Source organism: Diabrotica virgifera, chromosome 3 (assembly GCF_917563875.1).
Source record: "Diabrotica virgifera virgifera chromosome 3, PGI_DIABVI_V3a".
Taxonomy (NCBI): Eukaryota; Metazoa; Arthropoda; class Insecta; order Coleoptera; family Chrysomelidae; genus Diabrotica; species Diabrotica virgifera.
Window position 1 is genome coordinate 119,577,073 of NC_065445.1, and position 22,748 is coordinate 119,599,820.

The 22,748-nt window shown below is 32.3% G+C and overlaps 1 protein-coding gene across 4 annotated transcripts in view; it reads left to right on the forward strand.

Annotated features, from left to right (window-relative positions):
* The window catches only part of LOC126881276 (TBC1 domain family member 16), a 133,851-nt gene that overhangs the window by 38,845 nt on the left and 72,258 nt on the right, over window positions 1-22,748 (forward strand). The window contains exon 1 of one of the 4 annotated variants that reach the window (XM_050645466.1): window positions 16,688-16,813. The exons of the other annotated variants lie outside the window; for them this stretch is intronic. The gene's annotated coding sequence lies outside the window, so the exon portion shown is untranslated. Of the gene's footprint in view, window positions 1-16,687; window positions 16,814-22,748 lie in introns of those variants that run through there. 4 annotated transcript variants of the gene reach the window in all.

Here is a 22,748-nt window from a genome sequence, read left to right on the forward strand (position 1 = left end):
GATATAGCTACTTGCTTAGTTTTTGATGTAATGCTTTCTATCAGAAAAGTTACTTGGAAATCTTGTGAAACTTTTACCGATTTAGCTAACAAATTTTATTTTTATGTAATACAAAAGGCTTCTGCACAAAAAACGCAAAGAATCGACTTCATTTTTGACTCTTATTTCGAGCAGTCAGTGAAATCAACAGAGCACTTAAGAAGATCTAAAACAGAATGTATTATTCTTCACTCTATTGATGATCATACGAAATTACCTAAACAAGAGAACAAATTTTGGGGTTCATCTAGAAATAAAATTTTATTGCAACAATTTTTGAAAAGGCATATTGAAAAACAGACAGTATTAAATAACTATGACATTGTATTTAGTACCATTAATGAAGACCCAAGTACTTCCAATATCATTAATTTAATTGATTCTCAGTTACAACGCAGCGACGTCGAAGAAGCTGACGTGAAAATCATAATTCATATAAATCATGCCGTTTTAAATGGATTTGAAAACGTATATTTAATTTCGTCAGATACAGATGTTATGGTATTAGCTTTATTCTTTTTTGAGTCATTCAAAAATCTAGGTTTAAAGGTACTTAAATATTAATTTAATATCAATTTAAAGGTGAGTACATCTACTAAAATGTTGTTACAGACTCTATGGATTCAAGGTGGGTCTGGCAAATGCACAAGAAATATAGCCATACATTCTTTAGCACGCCTTCATGGAAAACAAGTTTGCAGTATTTTGCCTGCCCTGCATCACCTCACAGGAGGTGATTATACTAGTAAAGTGGGCACAAAAGCTAGAGCTTTAAAAGAAAATCCCACCCAATATTTACAAAATTTTGCAAGAGGTATATATATGTACTATGTAGATATACTTTTTACCAATTATGTTACAAATGATTCTTTCATATATTTAATTTATCAATTATTTTACAGACTGTTCTCCATTTAGTATAGAAAAATGCACGAAGAATGCAGAAAAATTTTTAGTTAACATTACCAAGACTGCAGACTGCAATTGTACCTCATTCGATGAATTAAGAGTTTGGATTTATAAACACAAAAATTCAGTAATAGAAAATTTGCCATCCACTTCCAATTCAATTAAACTTCACATTTTAAGAGCTTTTTATGTTGTACACATTCAGACAAATGTTTTAAATTCAGCTATGGATGAATTAGATCCGACATCATATGGATTTTTTATGGACGATAATTTATTAATGCCACAGAAAGTACATATTTTGATTCCTCCAGCTGAAAAGTTACCAGCTGGTTGTAACTGTTCAGTTTGCGGTCCAAGATGTAACTGCCGCAGGTTGAAAATACTTTGCTGCAACTTTTGTGCTTGCATGAAAAAAAATACTTGCACAAATAAACAGTAATTATTTTTGTTTTTTGTTTTTTATTAACAAATAAAAATTACTTACTCGACAATTGAATTCACTGATGTTTTCAATGCATATCCAATTTAAAAGTGCCTGAAAACAGGCAATTTCTTCGTAGCTTGCATAGTGGGCACACGTAAAACGCTAAAACACTATTTGTTTATAGCTTCGTTTAACAATAAAAAAATTATTTCTTAGCAATGCAAATAATCAAAACCAGTATAATTTGACTTGAAATTTTCAATTCTGCCAGGACAATTTCTGTTTTATTTTTTAGTCAAAAATTATTCGGGTTCAAAAATTGCAATTTTTCGATTTTTTGAAAGTCCAACCGCGTTTATCTCGAAGACTATGCATCCAACGAAAAAACTTGTAAGAACATTTTTTGCTTCGAATGACTCAAAAAATACAAAAAAATGTTTGGTTTTGCGAAATATCGCTGTTATGTAATTCCTCAAGTTCTTTGTCTATAACAATCTTATCTACATCCGAATCAACTGTTACCCAAAAAATTCGTGTTCTACTTAACGCGACCACGTAGAGAACAAGTCAAGCACTTGCAAACAGGTAGTTTCTACGTAGAATTCATATAGCGGACACGCGTCGAAACGCTGAAACACTATGTGTTTAGAGCTTTGTTTAACAATAAAATAATTTATTTACAGCAATGAAAATAATCAAAACCGGTGTAATTTAACTTGAGCTTTCCAATTCTGCAAGCAGAATTGTTATTTTATTTTTTATTCAAAAGTTATTCGGGTTCAAAAATTCAAAATTTTCGAATTTTGGAAAGTTCAACGGCGTTTATCTCAAAAACTATGCATCCTACGAAAAAACTTGTAAACACATTTTTTGCTTAAAATTACCCAAAAAATACAAAATATTGTTTTGCTTTGGGAAAAATCGCTGTTTTTTGATTCCTCAACTTTTTTGTCTATAACAATCTTATCGACATCCGGATCGACTGTTACCCAAAAAATTCGTGTTCTACGGGTCAAAATACACAAAAAAAACTTGGGTAAGTCCATCTGAATTAACGAGGCCATTGTACCCCCCCTGGCGACAGGACTAGAATTAAAATCGGATTATTTAAGGGGCCTCAGCAATGTTTTAAACTTATAAACAATTTTTTGGCTTATAAACAAATAGCTTTGTTTAATAATAAAAAAATTAATTTTTAGCAATGCAAATAATTAAAACCGGTATAATTTGACTTAAACTTTCAAATGCTGTCAGCAGAATTGCTATGTTATTTTTTAATCAAAAGTTATTCGCGTTCAAAAAATTGCAATTTTTCGAATTTTTGAAAGTTCCACTGCGTTTATCTCGAAAACTATGCATCCTACTAAAAAACTTGTAAGAACATTTTTTGCTTATAATTACCCAAGAAATACAAAAAAATGTTTTATTTTGCGAAAAATCGATGTTATGTAATTCCTCAAGTTCTTTGTATATAACAATCTTATCGACATCCCGATCAACTGTTACCCAAAAAAATCGTGTTGTACGGGTCAAAAAATACATAAAAATCTTGGGTAAGTCCATCTAAATAAAGGAGCCCGTAGCACCCCCTCCTGGCCACAGGACTAATTTGTTTATAAGCCAAAAATTGTTTATAACTTTAAAACATTGCTGAGGCTGCTTAAATAATCCGATTTCAATTCTGTAAAGTGCATTAGATAGGTGGAGTGCTTCTTAATATGTAAAAAAATTAACAAATCTTTGTATGTTCTAGTTTTTGTTGTGCAAGATTTTAAAAAATTTTAATTTTTTAAAAAAAGTTTAGATTGCAAAATTATTATTCAAAATCTAGTAAGTCAATTTTAATGAAATTTGGTGTACGGTTTTAGCACATTACAAAATTTTTTTAAGCCGATTAGGAAGGTTCCAAGTGTAACCTAAGTGATGGAAAATCATTGAATAAAGACAGGCTTGTTTTGCCCCCTTATTTTATATTTATTGCTATTTTGCAGCCAGGGTGATAAATTAAGACATTTTTAACCAGTCGCATCTCGTAGAAAATTTAATTATCTTTGTTTTATTCCTATACGACTTTGTTCCAAAATGAATCGTTTTAAAGTTATAAGCAAATAATTAGAAAAAAACTTTTAAAAAGAGATATTTTTAGATAAAAAAAATTTTTGAAATTTTTAAATATTTTATTTTTTTTTACTAATGTTCCGGGCATATTTGAGAAGGAGCATAAATCAATTATTATTAACGAAGTTATCACCTAACTTTATCCGCAAAAATCTGAATGCCACCTCTCACATCCACCTAAAAACAGATCCTTATGGTCTATATAAGGAATAAGGAAATGAAGGCATGACAGTGTTGCCATGTGTTCTTAGAATAAATCGGATAAGAGCATGTGATATATTTTTATTAATTTATTTATTAAGATGGAAAACATGAACTATGTAGATAAAATAACTAGAAAAATTTTTAAATTTCTCTAATTATGTCGAAATACCAAGATTTTAGTATCAATAATAAAGTTAAAAAGTGTAAAATAAGTCAAATTCTGCTGCTTTAAGATTTTACTATATACTTTATGTAGTATTTATATTTTACTATATACTATATAGCTTATTATTATCTATATGAAAATACGATTTGTATAAATAATAAAGTTAAACAGTGAAAAACTTTCACGTGGTACAATAGTTCTAGGAATTTTAATATTTTAAAAAGGGACACAATAAAAACAAAAATAACGTACTGACGAAGTGAACATTTTTCAGTAACTAACAGCATATTAATATTATCAGTATTCAGGTACATTCATTCCAAATAATAAAATAATAAAAAAAAAGTCATAAAATTTATATCTGCGAAACATCTGTGCAGTAATCTATCAGGGCAATTGCCACAAAAAAATTTCTAATAATTAACTGCAATTAATATCAAAACAAACAACAAATATTTATTCGTTCGTGTTTTATATAAATTAAAAAATAGCAAAATCCATAAAATAATGTAAAAAAGGTAGTTTTCAAACATGGGCGTAACCAGGGGGTGTTTTTGGGGGTTATATCCCCCCTTTTGGATGTCTTTTGAGCTCTATACGCTTAACACCATTATTATTCCATACCCCCAGAGACCTTCAATTAGATGTAACCCCCCCCTTAGGATAATCCTGGCTACACCTCTGTTTTCAAAGCTTTCTCTGTATATTTGAAGCGTGCAACACATTATACATTATATACATTATAATCACATGGCAACACTGTCAAACTTAAATTCAACGTTCTGTGAAAATCGCCACGTTCTGTGGCTAACTTCTCGGACCCTCCAACTTAATGATGTCCCCTTTTTTATTTACATAATACCCGAATTTCTAATTTAGGTATCAGTAATTGAGATCTTCTTTCGTTGTTATAAGACATCATTTAAACCACACATTTTTTTGTCATATACTATTTTTTGCTAAAAGGTTTTTTAATAGTCGATCATAAAGAACATTTTATTGCTTTGAATTTACAAACCAGAAAGTCTAAAAAAAGATCGACTAATCGAATCAGTCTTTCATAATCAACAACTTAAAAGTTTGGTTGACACACCCCACAATTGACCACAACAATTATTATCCCTAACTTTTGACGAGCGGTTTACATTCACTTTTATAAAATTACTAGGGTCTCTATTTTAATTCTGAATTATTTAGATAAATTGATTATTTATTATTACCTTAAATTATTCAAACCAGTTCAAAAACTTTCAGTAGGACTTGTAAGTGGATACGTCAAAACTAATTTTTTCAATGTCTTTAACTTTAAAAAATTAGTTAATTTGTAACACAAAGATGAACTTGTTCAGTTTGGTGTTGTCTCTATAATCTACTTTTCCTCGATATATTCTAATAAAAATGGTATTTGTTATTGAAATTCCTGCATTTTCCACCCACACGTAGGTACCAAGGTGGAAACTTACAGTGGCGCATTTGCGGACGGTGGCAGAAAATGGCGAAAATAACAAAAAGCAACGCGTTATCGTCATTTATTATTAAATAATGGCCACTTTGATTAAAAAGGAAGAAATTAAAACTGTTTTTGGTAGAGTTCACTTTAGTTTAAATTTCGGCTAAAACAACTGTAATTTTTAAAGTTGGTGTTATATTAATAAGCGTACGTTTGTAATATAGAAAATACACCACCATTATATGCCATTGTATTTGTTTACGTTAAGTAACCGTAATCTCGATGACTGTTATTGTAACAAAGACGTTTTTTATATTCTTTTTGACCAATAGTAATCAAGCTATACTTTATTATATGTTAGCTCTTCTTCGTCAAATGCTATATATTGTAGTTTCAAAGTCAAAAGACGGGAACACTATGCATTTTTCGAGGATAACTTGTTCAAACTAATTTAAAGTATTTAAAAATATCTATCTCCAGAAATAAAAGAAAGTCTCTAGCTCAAAAATTAAGTGACTTATCATGAAAAGAATGTCAGTCCCTATTTTTTTTCATCGAAAAAGTGATCGGAAGCAACCTCCTAATCACCACCCTAATTAAAATTAGTCATTGACCTTATTTGGTCTTCTTTATTTATATATTATTAATACGTTCTAGAAGTTTGACCGGCTTAGAATGATAAGTTTAAAAAAAATGGAGTTAAAAGCGAATAATGAATTTTTGTAGTTTGGAAAAAAATGGCATTTTCTTCAGAATAGAAAGATTAGCATCAGAGATACAAAAAAATGTTTTAATATGAAGTTGTATCTTATTTAATTTCCAAGAACCTGGTTTGCAAAAATTGACTGAATCTGGACTGAATCGTAAATGAGTATTATCAAAAAACATTGATTTTTTCGATGGAAAACTAACACTTTCGATAGCGAATAAATCGAAAGCTATTAATTTTATCAAAAAAATTTATAGAACATTTTTTGCTTAGAATGAATGTTTTTATAAACTTTTGTCAACATATAATAAAAAATTTCCACCTCCGAGATGGGGTGGCAACCACCTCCATGGTAAAAGCGCCTTTCGGCATCATATAAATTTTGATCCTTGGACTATCCACTACTTATTCTCAAATTTTTAAGCAAATCGATTCATTCATTAAAAATTGCGAGTTGAAAAGCTTCGGTTACTGGACTAAGAAAGATTATTAAAAATTAGTTAATCCGTAGCAATATTTAAAATAAACTCCACAAGCAAAATAAATTCCTGTAGCTATACTACATATATACCTACCATTAATAATAAAAAAGCGGAGACGGTGAAAGCTAAACCAAAACAAAGATGGATGACGCAGGAAATTCTCGATTTGATGGAAAGAAGAAGACTACACAGAAATCGGAATGAAGACCAATATAAGTTATTGTACACTGAAATAAGAAGGAAAATAAGGAGTGCTAAAGCGCAATGGTTCTCCCAAGAATGTAGCGAAATCGAGGAGTATGAAAGAAAATATGATTCTTTCAACATGCATAAGAAGGTAAAAGAATTAGCAAAGTGTGGAAATATAAGTAGTCGTGCGATAGCTGATTCAAATGGAAATCTATTGTTTGACACCAAACAAAAAGTGCACCGATGGAGGAAATACATTGAGGATCTTTTTCAGGATGATCGACCAATACAACATAACATAACGGACGCGAATAGTGGACCACCTATAACTAAAAGCGAAGTGGAAGATGCTATATGCTTGTCAAAATCAAAGAAGGCCATGGGACCTGATGAAATACCCACAGAGGTTCTAAAACTACTAGGAGATTGCGGAAGTAAAGTATTGGTTGACTTGTTTAGTGCTATATATAATCATGGTTACTTACCACATGATTGGCTGAAATCTACTTTTCTAGAACTAGGAGAGTTCTTAGAAGTTCTAAAACTACTAGGAGATTGCGGAAGTAAAGTATTGGTTGACTTGTTTAATGCTATATATAATCATGGTTACTTACCACATGATTGGCTGAAATCTACTTTTATACCAATTCCCAAGAAAGCGAAGGCAAAAGAATGTCATGATCATCGAACCATTAGCCTAATGAGCCACGTACTTAGATCTTTCTGCGTGTGATCCATGCGAGAATATATAAAAGAATCGAAGAACATTTGGGCGAAACTCAATTTGGCTTTAGAAATGGACTAGGTACACGAGAGGCCTTGTTTGGGTTGCAGGTATTAGTACAAAGGAGTAGAGAAGTAAATGCTGATGTGTACCTATGTTTTCTTGATTTCGAAAAAGCATTTGACAAAGTATCACATACTAAGATGTTAGATGTTCTAAGGTCAACTAATATTGACGATAAAGATCTAAAAATCATTGCTAACTTGTACTGGAATCAAAAAGCCAAGTTAGAGTAGACGGTGATTACACAGAAGAGATTCAAATTCAACGTGGAGTAAGACAGGGATGTATTCTTTCACCATTAATTTTTAACATTTATTCAGAAAAGATGTTTGAAGAGGCACTCAGTACTACACAAGGTGGAGTTGTGATAAACGGGAAACTGATAAATAATCTCCGATATGCAGACGACACTGTACTCATTGCCAGTAGTGATACCGAATTACAATATCTATTGGATTCTGTGGTAGCACAGTGCAGTAATTATGGTCTCCACCTTAACATAAAAAAAAAACAAAATATATGGTCGTCAGTAAGGATAATGTCATCGATGCTGGAATTCACGTTAATGATGTACAACTTAAGAGAGTTGAAGCTATAACATACTTGGGAAGCAGAATCACTGATAATTGGGATCCATCCACCGAAATACGTTGCAGAATTGCTCAAGCCAAATCAGCATTTTTCCGTTACAAGAAAATTCTATGCGGTCATGACATAAATTTGCGTCTTAGGACAAGAATTTTAAAGTGTTACGTGTTACGTGACCTTAACAGGAAGAATGCTTAAGATGGTTGAATCCTTTGAATTATGGTGCTATCGAAGAATGCTGAGAGTAAGCTGGATGGACAGGGTGCGTAATGATATTATTCTGAGCAGGATGAAGAAAGGCAGAGAACTGGTAAAAATGATAAAGTCTAGAAAACTCGAGTATTTTGCGCATGTTTGTAGACATCCGGAAAAATATAGCATTCTACATCTAATTATGCAGGGTAAAATATTAGGCAGATGAAGCCGAGGAAGAAGAAGAACATCTTGGTTAAGAAATTTGAGGCAATGGTTTGGTCACACTTCGGAATCGCTCTTCAGATCTGCTGCGAATAAAGTTATGATAGCCAACATGATCGCTAACGTTCGATAAACGCACATAGCACCCGAAGAAGAAGAAGAATAATAAAAAAGAATGTGTGTACTTTGTACGCACGTAAGAAGTTATCCTTCTATTATATGATTTTAACGAAATCAATATACTGTACTTAAACAGTTTATTTATATTTAATTTAAATATTATAATAAAAGAATAAAACACACACAAACACATTGAAAAATACCACAAAGAAATGATTTCTGAACAATAATTGTTGCCAAAAATTTTAACTAAATACGTATTTTCTGAAAAAATTATATAATAATATACTTATAATCATAAAATTTATAAAAAAAATAAAAAATAGTAACTTGCATTGGGATTGAAACCGCTTCCCTTCGATCGAAAATCAAAGCGCTTTCCCACTACGCCAAATTCGCGTATCTGTCATGTGGGAATATACACCAACTGAACGTTTACACCATAAACTTTTTGACAGTTGTTTATTACTTATATGAATTTAATCACATTATTTTTGAATTTTGTGGAATTAAAGGAATATTTTGTGGAATAACCATATGTTAGGTGAACATTGGTAGACATTTTGATGGTAATCAAAGTACGTAAAATCAAAGCATTACAAAGTATTACAGGTAGGTTCATTTTAGATTTTCCAAATAGGTAGGTACCTATGTAATTTTTTATTAGGATACTGAAACATTTACAATAATTATTACGTACCTGTCGCTTTTAAAAACTATTTAAAAAGTCACTACAATTATAAACTTGCTTTTTTCTCTGCCATCACAACAATAAAAACTAATATACACAACATTTTTGTTTATCTATAATCTCCATATTGAACAATTATTGACAGATGATTTTAACACCCAATCAGATCCCGTATAACGTTTGAGCGACTAATTTCGGTGTGCGCATGCGCCAGGGAATGTAAAAATTTACCCTCGTACCTAAAGAAGTATAACTTCAAAAATCAGTAAAATCCTTTACAAAAGGTATATTTTATTTAAAAATCCCTTAAAAGGCTACATCACAGAACGTCTTCAAACTGAAAAGTTCATCATTAATGCTATTTACCTGATATGAGTATAGTATAACTAGATTAATGAAAGCAAACGTTAGGTTGAAATTTTGACTAGGGTTGAAAAAAAATTATAAGTGGGTATACTTAAAGGTTTTTTGACATGCTTGAGTCACCAAGATGGATGGGTGAAAACTCCATATGATTTAATGTCCGTAATGTGAGGATCTAACTTCCGGACAAAGTAATCCCGTGTTGTGGGATTTCCTGTGATGCCTGATGTTATAATTAGGAATATTTTAAACACCATTTTAAATTTAACATAAAAATGTAAACATTGTATAATTGTATAGCGTTTAAAGGGTTGTGAAACGCATGTGAAAAACCTCAAGTAGGTATAACCACTTGTAATTTTTTTAAACTTAGTCAAAATTTCAACTTAACGTTTGCTTGCATTAAAATGGTTATTTAGACTTAGTCAAATATGCAAATTGCATATTTTGCATATAATGCATAAAAAATGCAAAAATGTCAAATTTTGCATATTTTTATAAAAGTGAGCATAAAGTGCATTTAATATGAAAATTTGGTGTTAACTATATATTTTTATATTCAAACTTACAGATAGCATGAAAATGCCAATATTTAATTTTGTTTTATAATCACTTGGTATTCAAATTCTTGGTATAGTAACTAATAAAAGACAGCGGCTTATAGTTTTGTCCTGTAATTAAGGGTTTGTGTTTTCCAGTTTATGTCTCTAGGTAAAAATTTTTATTTTGACTGTCAGTTTCACTTGGTTTCACTTTTGTTGTAAAATTGGAGGCGTAAACAACGTGTATTTCTAATTGTGAATAATTATTGTGCTTTGAAAATAAGCAATGTTTCAACTTGGATAAAACCTTACAAAGAGCTATCTATGATATGGATAAAGTTTATTGCTCATGTTGTGGCAAAACCGTAAATACATACGTATTATTTTTTATTTTATTTTAAAAATTTACACGGTGCTACAAACAAAGATTTTAAAATTGGAGATTATGTTTAAGAAAAGTACCGAGACAAGGCTAGTTCGCAATAAATCGATGTGTTTTTCTTTTTTCAAGCATTTTTTAAACTCCTTGCGATAAAAAAATAGGATACCTATTTAAAATTCAAATCACTCAATAGTCTACTGAAAGGTCGCTAACATTTTTTTCTAACAATAGCATAGTTTGCTTTAATTTTGCTAAAAACAAAAACTATATTGGACTTAATTAATTAAGTGCTTTTAATTGATGCTCACAGTATTTTTTTCTTTAAATGTAAACAGAAAAGACCAAGAGCCTCTTGTAAATATTTGGGGGTTCTTCCTTCTTGCACAGTCATTTCTTGACATTTTCAAGATTACTACACTGATTTTTATTTGATTTAATTTAAATATTTTAATTGTTATGCAAAAACTGTTCATTTTTAGTTTTATTATTTGTTTTTTTTTCATTATTTGTTTTTCATTTTTTATTTTTCATTATTTGTTTCTACAATCTTAGATTTTAAAAATGGGTACAACTCTAAAGAGAAATAATGTCAATTTGTTATACTCCTTAGTTATCCACAACATAAAAGCCGAAATAGGTAATAATTACTTTTACATATGTGTGGACGAGACCACTGACTCGTCAGGAAGATACATTGTGCACTTATTCATTGGTGTACTTAGCGATGAAACCTTTCCAAAATCGTATTTAATTTCCTGTAAGCAAGTGGAAAAAACCAACGCTCTAACAATATCACGGTTTCTACAAGCAGCATTAGCAATTTTTTTTCTTCCTGCTGCTGTGCCTAATGATAAATTATTGCTTATTTTATCTGATGCCGCACCATATATGGTGAAAGCAGGACAAAATTAAAAATATTTTATCCACACTTAATACATGTCACTTGTTTAGCGCATGGAATAAACAGAGTTGCGGAGGAAGTAAGAAAAAAATTTCCACTAGTTAACAGTTTACAGTTAAATAGCGAGCGTTAAAAAGGTATTCCTGAAATCACCTGTAAGAATACAATGTTACAGAGATATGCTTCCTGCTGTTCCACTGCCACCGCAACCCATTTTAACACGTTGGGGAACATGGGTGTCATTTTGTTGATTTAAAAAAAATAATTTACCTTTTAACGGATGATAGTTGCAAATCTTTATTGGAAGCTAAGCAAGCCTTCCAAAATAACATCCTCCAACAGCAACTGTCATCAGGGCCGCCGCTACCATGTGTGCAAAGTGTGCATCGTACACAGGCGGCCAACAATAGGGGCGGCCAAAAGCAGGCCACTGATGATACTACTTTTTTAAAACGCAAATAAGTTCAAATAATTAAATAGTAATGTTTCAGACAATTCTAATTCTAAAGTCTAATATTCCAAACAATAATTATTATTATTATTACCTGATAATACTAAAATGCGCTTCATTTAACATTTATAGTGCTTTTTTTCGAGAATCTAAATATTTCTCTATTATATTATATTGTAGCCCAGATATAACGCATGTAGAACAAATAAATAACAATAAATTATTGTAGTAAGATGTGTTTCTTCAACTTCAACGCCAGTTCGAATATTTTTTTCTCCTGAAACTGACGTAACTGGACAAGGTCTCTTTGAATTTATAGAGAATAAACTTGAAGAATTAAATATAAATATTATGGATAATATGCGTGGACAGGGTTGCGATAATGGAGCCAATATGCGTGGTAGACACATTGGATTGCAGAAAATCCTCGAGAGAAATATCCTCGATCATTTTTTATTCCCTTTTCTGCACATAGTTTAAATCTGGTGGTGAATGATGCAATAAAATTAAGTTTTGAGTGGGTGGAATTTTTTAATGCTGTAGGTACAGGAACTATATGTATTTTTTTCTTCTTCGAATATTTGAAGGAAAATTTTATTAAAGCACCTTCCAAAGTGGACATTAAAAGCATTGTTGGACATGCGATGGGAGAGTCTGATCGATGTAATCGCACCATTAACAACCCAGATAAGTAAAATATATGATGTTTTAGAAGAATTGCAAAATGATAACAAAAAGGATATGAATTTGGAAATTCAATGGATAAACATATTCAATTGTGAGAAAAAACAGCTCGGAGACTAACATTAGTGCAACCGATTTATATGAAGAAATTAAAGCTATTCAACCATATGTTACCGCAGAAAAACGTCCTGGTAATATTCTTGAATAAATTTACGAAATAATATTATATCAACATTTCCAAACTTAACTGTAATCGTACGTATATTCCTAACTCTATCCTTTACTGTAGCTAAGGGTGAGTAGTCGTTTCAAAACTTAAAATTATTAAAAATTATTTGCGATTTTCAATGAAGCAAGATAGACTTTCTGCTTTAGCAATGTTATCTATCGAACATGAAGTGTGTGCGACATTGGGTATTAAAAACAAAGACATTGTCAAAATTTTTCCCGAAACAGAAGCCAGAAAAGTTTGTTTTTAGTTTCTTTATATGTTTATGTTATATTATTCACGGTTTATTTTAATTAAATGGAAGTTTAAATTAGGATATACAATATACATATAATGGGCGTTGGATCATGGATATTACTCAAATTGTTCAAGTATTTATCTATTTACAACTTATTATTGTTATGCATCTTCTGCACATTTCTTTAAATACTAGTATGTACATATTTCTAAAGTGTTGGAAGGGGGGCGGCAAATATTAAGTTGCACACGGGCGGCCAACATCTCAGCGGCGGCCCTGACTGTCATTAATAAAATCAAATTATAGTTTTGTCCAGAAAACTCAGCATTGTTAGAGAGTACAGTTTTAATAAAAGAATTTGAGTCATTATGTCAAAACGTTAAAGGTACTAGTGGAAAGGAAATATTTCAAAAATTTATAGTAACCATGGTAAAAATAGGGGTTAACAGGTTCTTTCTGAAGTGGTTCAAGTACTAGCTGGGACATTTTCCGAACCACTTAATTTAGAACAAATACAAATATATGTAAAATAAAAATGTATACCATTTTTATTCAGTTGCAATTCGAAGGCAAAACAATCTTACTTTTCAATTAGAATACGGAGCGCAGTCCAGTCCTCTGAATCGCGATTTTCGGCTCTTATTGGAGCCTCATCGGAAAGAACGTAGGCACTGTTCTCCATATCCTAAATGGCCAGCATCGAGAGTCTTTCCCACCCATTGCAACCGAAGTAAAGGTATTAGGTGGCATTATCTGGCAGTTGAAAGATGAAGTAGTTTTCAATCCTAATAGCAAAATTGATAATATTGAAAATATTAAAAATATTACTAAAAGATTTTTAAATTGAAAACGTATTGGTACACTTTCCTGGTGACACCTCCAAGGCTTCTACAATTTGCAAGCACATGGATGCTGCAGTGAAGACAAAGGGAAGGAATTCTACACTATGAAATTCACATCCCCCGTCTGCAGTTTGGTAAAGTTCCAACGGACAATGCACCTGGTTACTCTACGGAGTAATACGACTATAAAATAAAAATGTATTGGCTCCGTGCGTCTCCCCTCTACTTACAGTCACGTGACACTCTGTCAGATTTTGTCAGGACGTTTTAACATTGAGTCTTATGGGATTATTTTGTTAAACTTGAATATTTTATTTTGTAGTGATAATAACCGAATACAATTGTTAGAATTCATTAGTTATTAATTTATACTGTAACTTATAGTGCAACAAAAATATTTTCTTTTTCGTTAATACAGATTTATTGACATAAACTGCGATAGTGAGGTTATGTATACAAAATCAAACTGATAATCAATATTGGAAATAGAAGAATTTATATCAGATTAAGTGTGTTTTTATTTTCTGTTTATATTAATACATAATATCACTAGCGTGACACGGCATTTTTTTTAAATGTCTCATTTAAACATACACAAAGCGCCCTAATAAAATTTCAAAAAACCGCCACCATGAGCAGGTCGGTCGATTTTGCTTTGACACTTTGTTAACGCTCAAAACGAATACCATTTTTATTCAGTTGCAATGCGAAGGCAAAACAATCTTACTTTTCAATTAGAATACGGAGCGCAGTCCAGTCCTCTGAATCGCGATTTTCGGCTCTTATTGGAGCCTCATCGGAGAGAACGTAGGCACTGTTCTCCATATCCTAAATGGCTAGCATCGAGAGTCTTTCCCACCCATTGCAACCGAAGTGAAGGTATTAGGTGACTAGCGTCATCTGGCAGTTGAAAGATGAAGTAGTTTTCAATCCTAATAGCAAAATTGATAATATTGAAAATATTAAAAATATTACTAAAAGATTTTTAAATTGAAAACATATTGGTACACTTTCCTGGTGACACCTCCAAGGCTTCTATAATTTGCAAGCACATGGATGCTGCAGTGAAGACAAAGGGAAGGAATTCTACACTATGCAATTCACATCCCCCGTCTGCAGCTTGGTAAAGTTCCAACGGAAAAAGCACCTGGTTACTCTACGGAGTAATACGACTATAAAATAAAAATGTATACCATTTTTATTCAGTTGCAATGCGAAGGCAAAACAATCTTACTTTTCAATTAGAATACGGAGCGCAGTCCAGTCCTCTGAATCGCGATTTTCGGCTCGTATTGGAGCCTCATCGGAGAGAACGTAGGCGCTGTTCTCCATATTCTAAATGGCCAGCATCGAGAGTCTTTCCCACCCATTGCAACCGAAGTGAAGGTATTAGGTGACTAGCGTCATCTGGCAGTTGAAAGATGAAGTAGTTTTCAATCCTAATAGCAAAATTGATAATATTGAAAATATTAAAAATATTACTAAAGGATTTTTAAATTGAAAACGTATTGGTACACTTTCCTGGTGACACCTCCAAGGCTTCTACAATTTGCAAGCACATGGATGCTGCAGTGAAGACAAAGGGACCTAATACCTTCACTTCGGTTGCAATGGTGGGAAAGACTCTCGATGCTGGCCATTTAGGATATGGAGAACAGTGCCTACGTTTTCTCCGATGAGGCTCCAATAAGAGCCCAAAATCTCGATTCAGAGGACTGGACTGCGCTCCGTATTCTAATTAAAAAGTAAGATTGTTTTGCCTTCGCATTGCAACTGAATAAAAATGGTATACATTTTTATTTTATAGCCGTATTACTCCGTAGAGTAACCAGGTGCATTTTCCGTTGGAACTTTACCAAGCTGCAGACGAGGGATGTGAATTGCATAGTGTAGAATTCCTTCCCTTTGTCTTCACTGCAGCATCCATGTGCTTGCAAATTGTAGAAGCCTTGGAGGTGTCACCAGGAAAGTGTACCAATACGTTTTCAATTTAAAAATCTTTTAGTAATATTTTTAATATTTTAAATATTATCAATTTTGCTATTAGGATTGAAAACTACTTTATCTTACAAATATATGTATTCAGATAGAAGCCATAAGTTTTTATTAGAAAATTTTGAACATCATTTGATAATCTATTGTCACCACAATTAAAAATAATATTTATGTTAAAATAATTGTATATGTTATGTATTTATAATATTGTAAGTATTTTTGTAAATAAAAAAATATTGTAAATATTTTTTATTACATGCATATTTTCTAGATAAATATGCATATTTTGCATAAAATACTGCATATTTATGCGCATATTTCATACTTTTTTATTTGCATATTTGCCTAAGTTTAGTTATAATCATTTCAGGTAAACAGTACTGATGATGAACTTTTTGGTTGGAAAACGTTCTATGATGTAGCCCTTTAAGGGATTTTAAAACAAAATATCCCTTTTATAAAAGATTTTACTGATATTTAAAACTTTTAATATCAAGTTTATTTAGATTCCTAGGTCATTTTACTCAAGAACCTACAAATTAAACCAAATTACTACCCTGTTAACTATAATAAAAATTAATGGCTCCTAGTACAGGAGCGATCAGAATGACAGGAGCCGGTTTTTCTACGTGTTTTGAAAGTCACATCAACCGCCTACCCTACAAGATGACGTTCCTGATGCGCCTCTGAAGGCAAAGCGCGCGATCAATACTAAAGTAAGCCGAGGGGGCGGTAAAATCATTTAGATTAGATATGCTCAAAGAGATCGAGGTTTTTCTCCATTTTCCAGCGAGGAAAACGTGCGTAAAACGATGAAAATTGTCAAATATGTTATGTTTTGTGAAGTGAGAGTGTAGATAAATATTTGGTATTGTGCTGATCCCTTATTAGTGAGTATTTTTCTGATCTTATGATAAATGTGTTAAAGGAGAGGGTTAAATACACAATTTTGGTATTTCTAAGATGTCATCAAGGTGATTTCGATTATTCTAATTTAAATAAAATATATTAGAACTATTTTCGTAATATTCAATCAAAGACTATTACTTAACTAGCGTACTTTATTCTTAACATATTAATATAATATTAGATCTAAGCAAAATATTATATATTTTATTATATTGCTATAATTATGTATAAATATAAGAATACAAGAGTATTGATAAAAGTAGACTCTATACAAAAATATGCTTACCAGGTAAAAAAATATCATATTAAAAGATACTTATATTAAAAAGAAAAAGAATAATAGAATATTCTATATAAACAAAACAAAGGTTTTGATCCTAGGAGACTACCACAACATTTTACGACATGGTAGAAAAATAGATATAGGAATTGGCGAAGTAAATATACAACAAATGAGAGAAATTACCAGTACTTATCGGTGAAAATACAAGAATATAAAAAAAGGAAAAATAAATGATTTGAAATAATATATTGCCCTCTTAACTTTTGGTTGCAAATCATGGCAACTTACTGACAGATAAAGAAAATTCGTGGTGAGAAAAATTATGTAGGTAGGTACTTTAGAAGAATAAGAAGAGTAACTAAAAGACACAAGCTGAGACACAAAGAACCAAGAAGGACCGTAGATTGAATATATTGTTGATCATATCGATTGATTGGTTGATTATAAATTGGTTATATAAGGGAAAGTGAAAAGAAAAAGAGTACCGGGGAGACGACACATGTCTTGGTTGAAAAATTTTAAGCAGTGGAGTGGAAAAACAACAATAGACCTCTTCAGAACTGCTGCAGAAAGATTAAAATGCGCACTAGTGATTGCCAATGTCCTTAAAGCATGAGGCACATGAAGAAGAGAATAATATATTATCTAAATAAATTTTTATCTTCTTCTTTTCCTTCTTCAGATTTCCCCTTTTCAGCGGTCGATGTTCCTTCTTACTTTTCTTCGCCACTCATTTTTCTGTCCATCGCGTCTTTTTCACCTAAATCTTTCTCTCTCAAGTAGGTACCTACTCTGCCACACAGTCTTTCCATTTTTCCATTTCTATTAAAAATTGTATCCCCTCCCCTATAATATTATAATTTATGTTTTATATTAAAATCTCATATTTAACCTACTTCGCTGGTACTTCTTCTTTAAGTGCCGTCTCCCAATCGTAGGTTGGATGTCATCATCACTATCTTTACTCTATCTACCGCTGCTGTTCTCAGAGGCGGCTCTAGCCCATGTTGCGCCCTTGTGCAGTCCATGCCCTCGCGCCCTTTGGTAGACGTGCAGTCAAAATGGAATAGTCGAATAGGTACCTACCTAGCACTAGTACATAGGGTATTAGGTACGCTTATAATGTGAACAAAAATCCAGATGCAAATAGTGCAATATTAAATGATGTCGGGAGCCAATAGGTATTCACGCTGTCAGAACAACCTACCCAAATCTGTTAAAAATATTTAATTAAAAATGAACTATTTTATCTATGAGGTAAGGTTGAAAATTGTTTGAGGAAATTTGACAGGTTTGAGTAAACGAGTAAATAGTACTTTTAGGAAGGAATTGGTTAGATGAATAAAAAAGAACAACTTTGTGATTATTTAAAAAAAAAATTATTAACGAATTATTACAGGACGCACATACTACAACATATTATATTCGCCTTAATACGATAACTTGATAACTCGAAATTAGCAGTTCTGAGATAAACGGGTTTAAAGATTTTAAAGATATTTGTGCCTCTACCATGATGTTGGTAAATACGGAATTCTCTCTGCAGCTCTAAAATACTGCTCCTTAACTTTTTGGCTGCTGATCTATTTAGGAATACGATGCAAATTTGTTTTCCGATATGGAAAATAACATGAAAAAGTAAAGTTATCAACTTTTAGCACTACCATAATGTTAACATTTGGTAATGTTGCATGACGTGCCAAGTTGCATCTAAGTAAACTTTTTAACAAAACTAATATTTTAAGCATTATTTTGGTGAATATTATCCCTCCATCACGGAGGTTGCTAGGTCTGCTAACAATTCTCGAAGTTTTGCATTAACATGAACCGAATAAATAGATAGCAATTATGTGGTAGGCTCAATGGTTTCAGAAAAACACGTGCTACAACAGATAACGTTAGCTAGTTGTAGTATTCAGTGTATGTCGCATTCACGATTATTTCGATTTAAAAATAACTTGATAACTCATCTTGTCAAGTTTTAGCAGCGAATATTAGGGGCATGTGAGTTTTATCAACTTTCGTCAATCATAAATAAATACTTAACCCGTTTGGAGCGAGTTATCAAGTTTTTACACAATATATGGAGACAAGTAAAATACATTTTGTGAACTAGTTATCTCAAAAGCGTCAATTTTGGAGTTATCAAGTTATAGTACTAAGGCGACGATATAATTATAAAAAAGATACTTTTCGTGCTTTTGCAGTAGTAAAATCTTGAATAATATCACCAACTTCAATTTTTATTTCATGCTGAATACTTACTAGTGATAAATTTGTCAATCAACTTTGCAACAATGTTGACTCCGCGCTCTGACTCCGCTGAAAGTCGCAATAATTGTTCTAGCAATAAAAGAAAATCTTCCTTTTTAATAATTTTAATCAAAAGAAGAGCAGCTTTACTTTATATTTAGATGTTAACTTAAATATAACACTTAATCCATTCCGTCAAAGCTTATTTCGAAAAATTACCCCGCGACACCGTGTACAAACGTCTTTGAAAATGCCCGGTAAGTCCCAAACAATTTGACCTTTATAGGTTCCACAACCGATTTCGGAAACATTGTCGGTATATCTTCAAATGAATCAAAAGATTACCGCCCGTCTGTTGGACGGAAAGCTGGGCGGGCGGCAATCTATAAATCGCGCTTTAAGTGCCAATGTAATTTTTCATTAATCGTTTTAAAGCATATTTTATGTTGAAACAAAGTAAAAGATCCGCTCTTTGGCGCTCGGCGCCCTCAACATTCCGGCGCCCGTGTGCACCGCACACCCTGCACTAGGTAAAGCCGCCTCTGGCTGTTCTGAAGAGTTCTTTAAAACTGCATTTAAACCAGTCCCTTAAATTCTTCAACCAGGGTACTCTCCTTCCTGTTTCTTCTCTCCTTTCTCCACTTATATTTCCCTGTATTATCACTCTTAGCAGTTCATATTTGTCCTAGATACTCATACAGTCCTAGATATTGTAGCTTTCTATATATTTTTATTATTTCGTATTCTTTGCCCATTTCTCGCAATACTTCCGTGATAGTTTTTTTTCTGTGTCCATGATATTCTAAGCATCCTCCTGTAACACCACATTTCAAAGCACTGTAGCTTATTTATGTGTTTTTGCTTCAATATCCAGCTTTCAAGTCCATATTGCTGTATCGAAAACACGTAGCATCTCAAAGCACTTACTCTCAGTTATCTAATCTAAGGTCTTTGTTGCATAGAATTGTTTTGATTGTTACAAACGCATTTCTTGCTATTTCTTTTCTGGCCCTTATTTTTTGTGTCTGATCATTATTGTCTGAAATCCAGGTTCCTAGGTATTTGTATCTATAAACCCTTTCTATCGGTACATTTCCCAAATGTATGTTTGTTTGTATATTTGTTTTCTTTGTTATTATCATGTATCTACTCTATTATATTCATTTTTAGTCTATATTTTTCACAGAAACTGTTTTGTTTTGTTTAGCAGTAATTGTAGTTGTTCAGCAGAGCTTGCCGTAGTCACGTTGTCATCTGCATGTCTTATGTTGTTAATAGATCTTCCGCTAACTATTATTCATTCAGTTTGAGATAGTAATGCTTCTTCAAAAGTGGCTTCACTATAAACATTAAATGGTAATGGAGACATAATACATTCCTGCCTAACTCCTCTCCTGATTTCAATTTCTGGACTGGTTCGTAAAGATTGGTAAGGCTGGTTCGTAAAGACTGGTGCCTCAATTTGTGCTTTTTGATTCCAGTAAAGGTTTGTTGTTATTCGTAAATCCCCTTTGTCTATGGTTTTGGTCTTTAGAATTTAGACTAATTTTTCATGTCCTACTTTGTCAAATACTTTTTCAAAATCAACGTAACAAACATGCACATCCACGTGCATATCCATGCATCTTTGAGATGCATAGAATCTGGTATATAAGAATCATTTATAGAACTATTGGTAGGACCGGACTTTTTCAGTTATCACTTTGAGAATCATGTGCATTGTTGTCAGTAGGTATGTAAATCGGTTGGCTTTCGAAATGTGGTGCTATAGAAGAATTTTAAAAGTTTCTTTAGTGGAGAAGATTCGAAACTACACAATGCTAGAACGTCTTAGCAAGACTACTGAGATTATAAAAAGCATCAAGAAGAGAAAGATGGAGTATTTTGGACATGTAATGAAAGGTTCCAAACATACGTACAGCTGATCTTCCAGTGAGCAACCAAACAATCACAGCTTCCTTTGCAGACGATAAAGCGATAATGGTTAAACACAAAGACCCAGCCATAGCCGCAAGAATTCTCCAACAACATCTAGTGAAAATTCAGGACTGGACAAGAAATTGGAGAATCAAATTCAATGAAGTAAAATCAGTTTACATTTACCAAATGCAGACGTACAGTGCCAACTGTTACACTAAATGGACAAGATCTGCCTTAATCTGACAGCGTAAAGTATTTAGGGATGCACTTGGACAAAGGACTGACCTGGAGAAAGCACATTTTTAACAAAAGAAAACAACTTGTCTTGAAACTCAGCAAATACTACTGGCTACTGGGAAGACAGTCAAAACTTAGCTTAAAAAACAAATTATTGGTTTATAAAGTAGCCTTGAAACCAATATGAACTTATGGTGTACAACTATGGGGTACGGCTGCAAACTCAAACATAGAGATATTGGAACGCTTCCAGTCGAAGGTACTACGGACCATAACAAATGTACCTTGGTTTATACCAAACAGAGAAATCCGAGACGATCTCCAAGTAGCCACAGTTAAGGAGATAGTAAGTGAATACAGCAGCCGCTATTTGGTAAAATTAGAAAACCACCCAAACAATCCTGCACTAAACCTGCTAGATAGTGAGCAGACTCGGAGACTGAAGAGGCACAAACCATTGGAGCTACCATATAGGTTCTAAGCAAAAGTGAAGTGAAGTGAAAGTGCAGTGTAGTGAAGTACTTACACTTACAGGGCACATTTCAATAATTTGAGAGACTAGTGGAGTCTTTGTTATCACTGGATAACAAATCCAAATTTATACATACACCCCTTTGAACAAACAACAAACATGCTTATAATTTTTATTTGCATGTAGTAAATAACCTATAATAAAAAAATATACGTTGCTACAAAATATTATGCAAGGGAAAATAGCAGGCAAACGCAGTCCAGAACGAAGGAGAACTTCATAGTTGAACAACTTTCGAGATTGGTATGGCATTGATACAAGCATGCTATTTAGGGTGACAGTGAATAAAATTATGATAGCTATGATGGTAACCAACTTTCTGAAAGGTCATGGTACATGAAGAAAAATGACAAGGTTGTCAAAATACAATGCCTCTTTAACGGTCATAAATTGATTTGATTGTTTTAGTGAGGATTTTGCACTATATGCTAATACTTTACTGGTAACTTCAACATCTATGAATAATTATTGTTTCATATTATTTCCTCTAGAAACGTGCGCAATAATCATAACTATAACAGAATCTCAAATAACGACCCACCATTTCAGACCACTTTGTGAATACCCTGTACACTGTATTTCATTTAAGTGAAGTACCTATACCTATAACTTTGACAATTTATTGTCAATGAGGATAAATTTGACATACATACATATTTATTTCGTTTTTTCTGCTTACTATATTATAGTA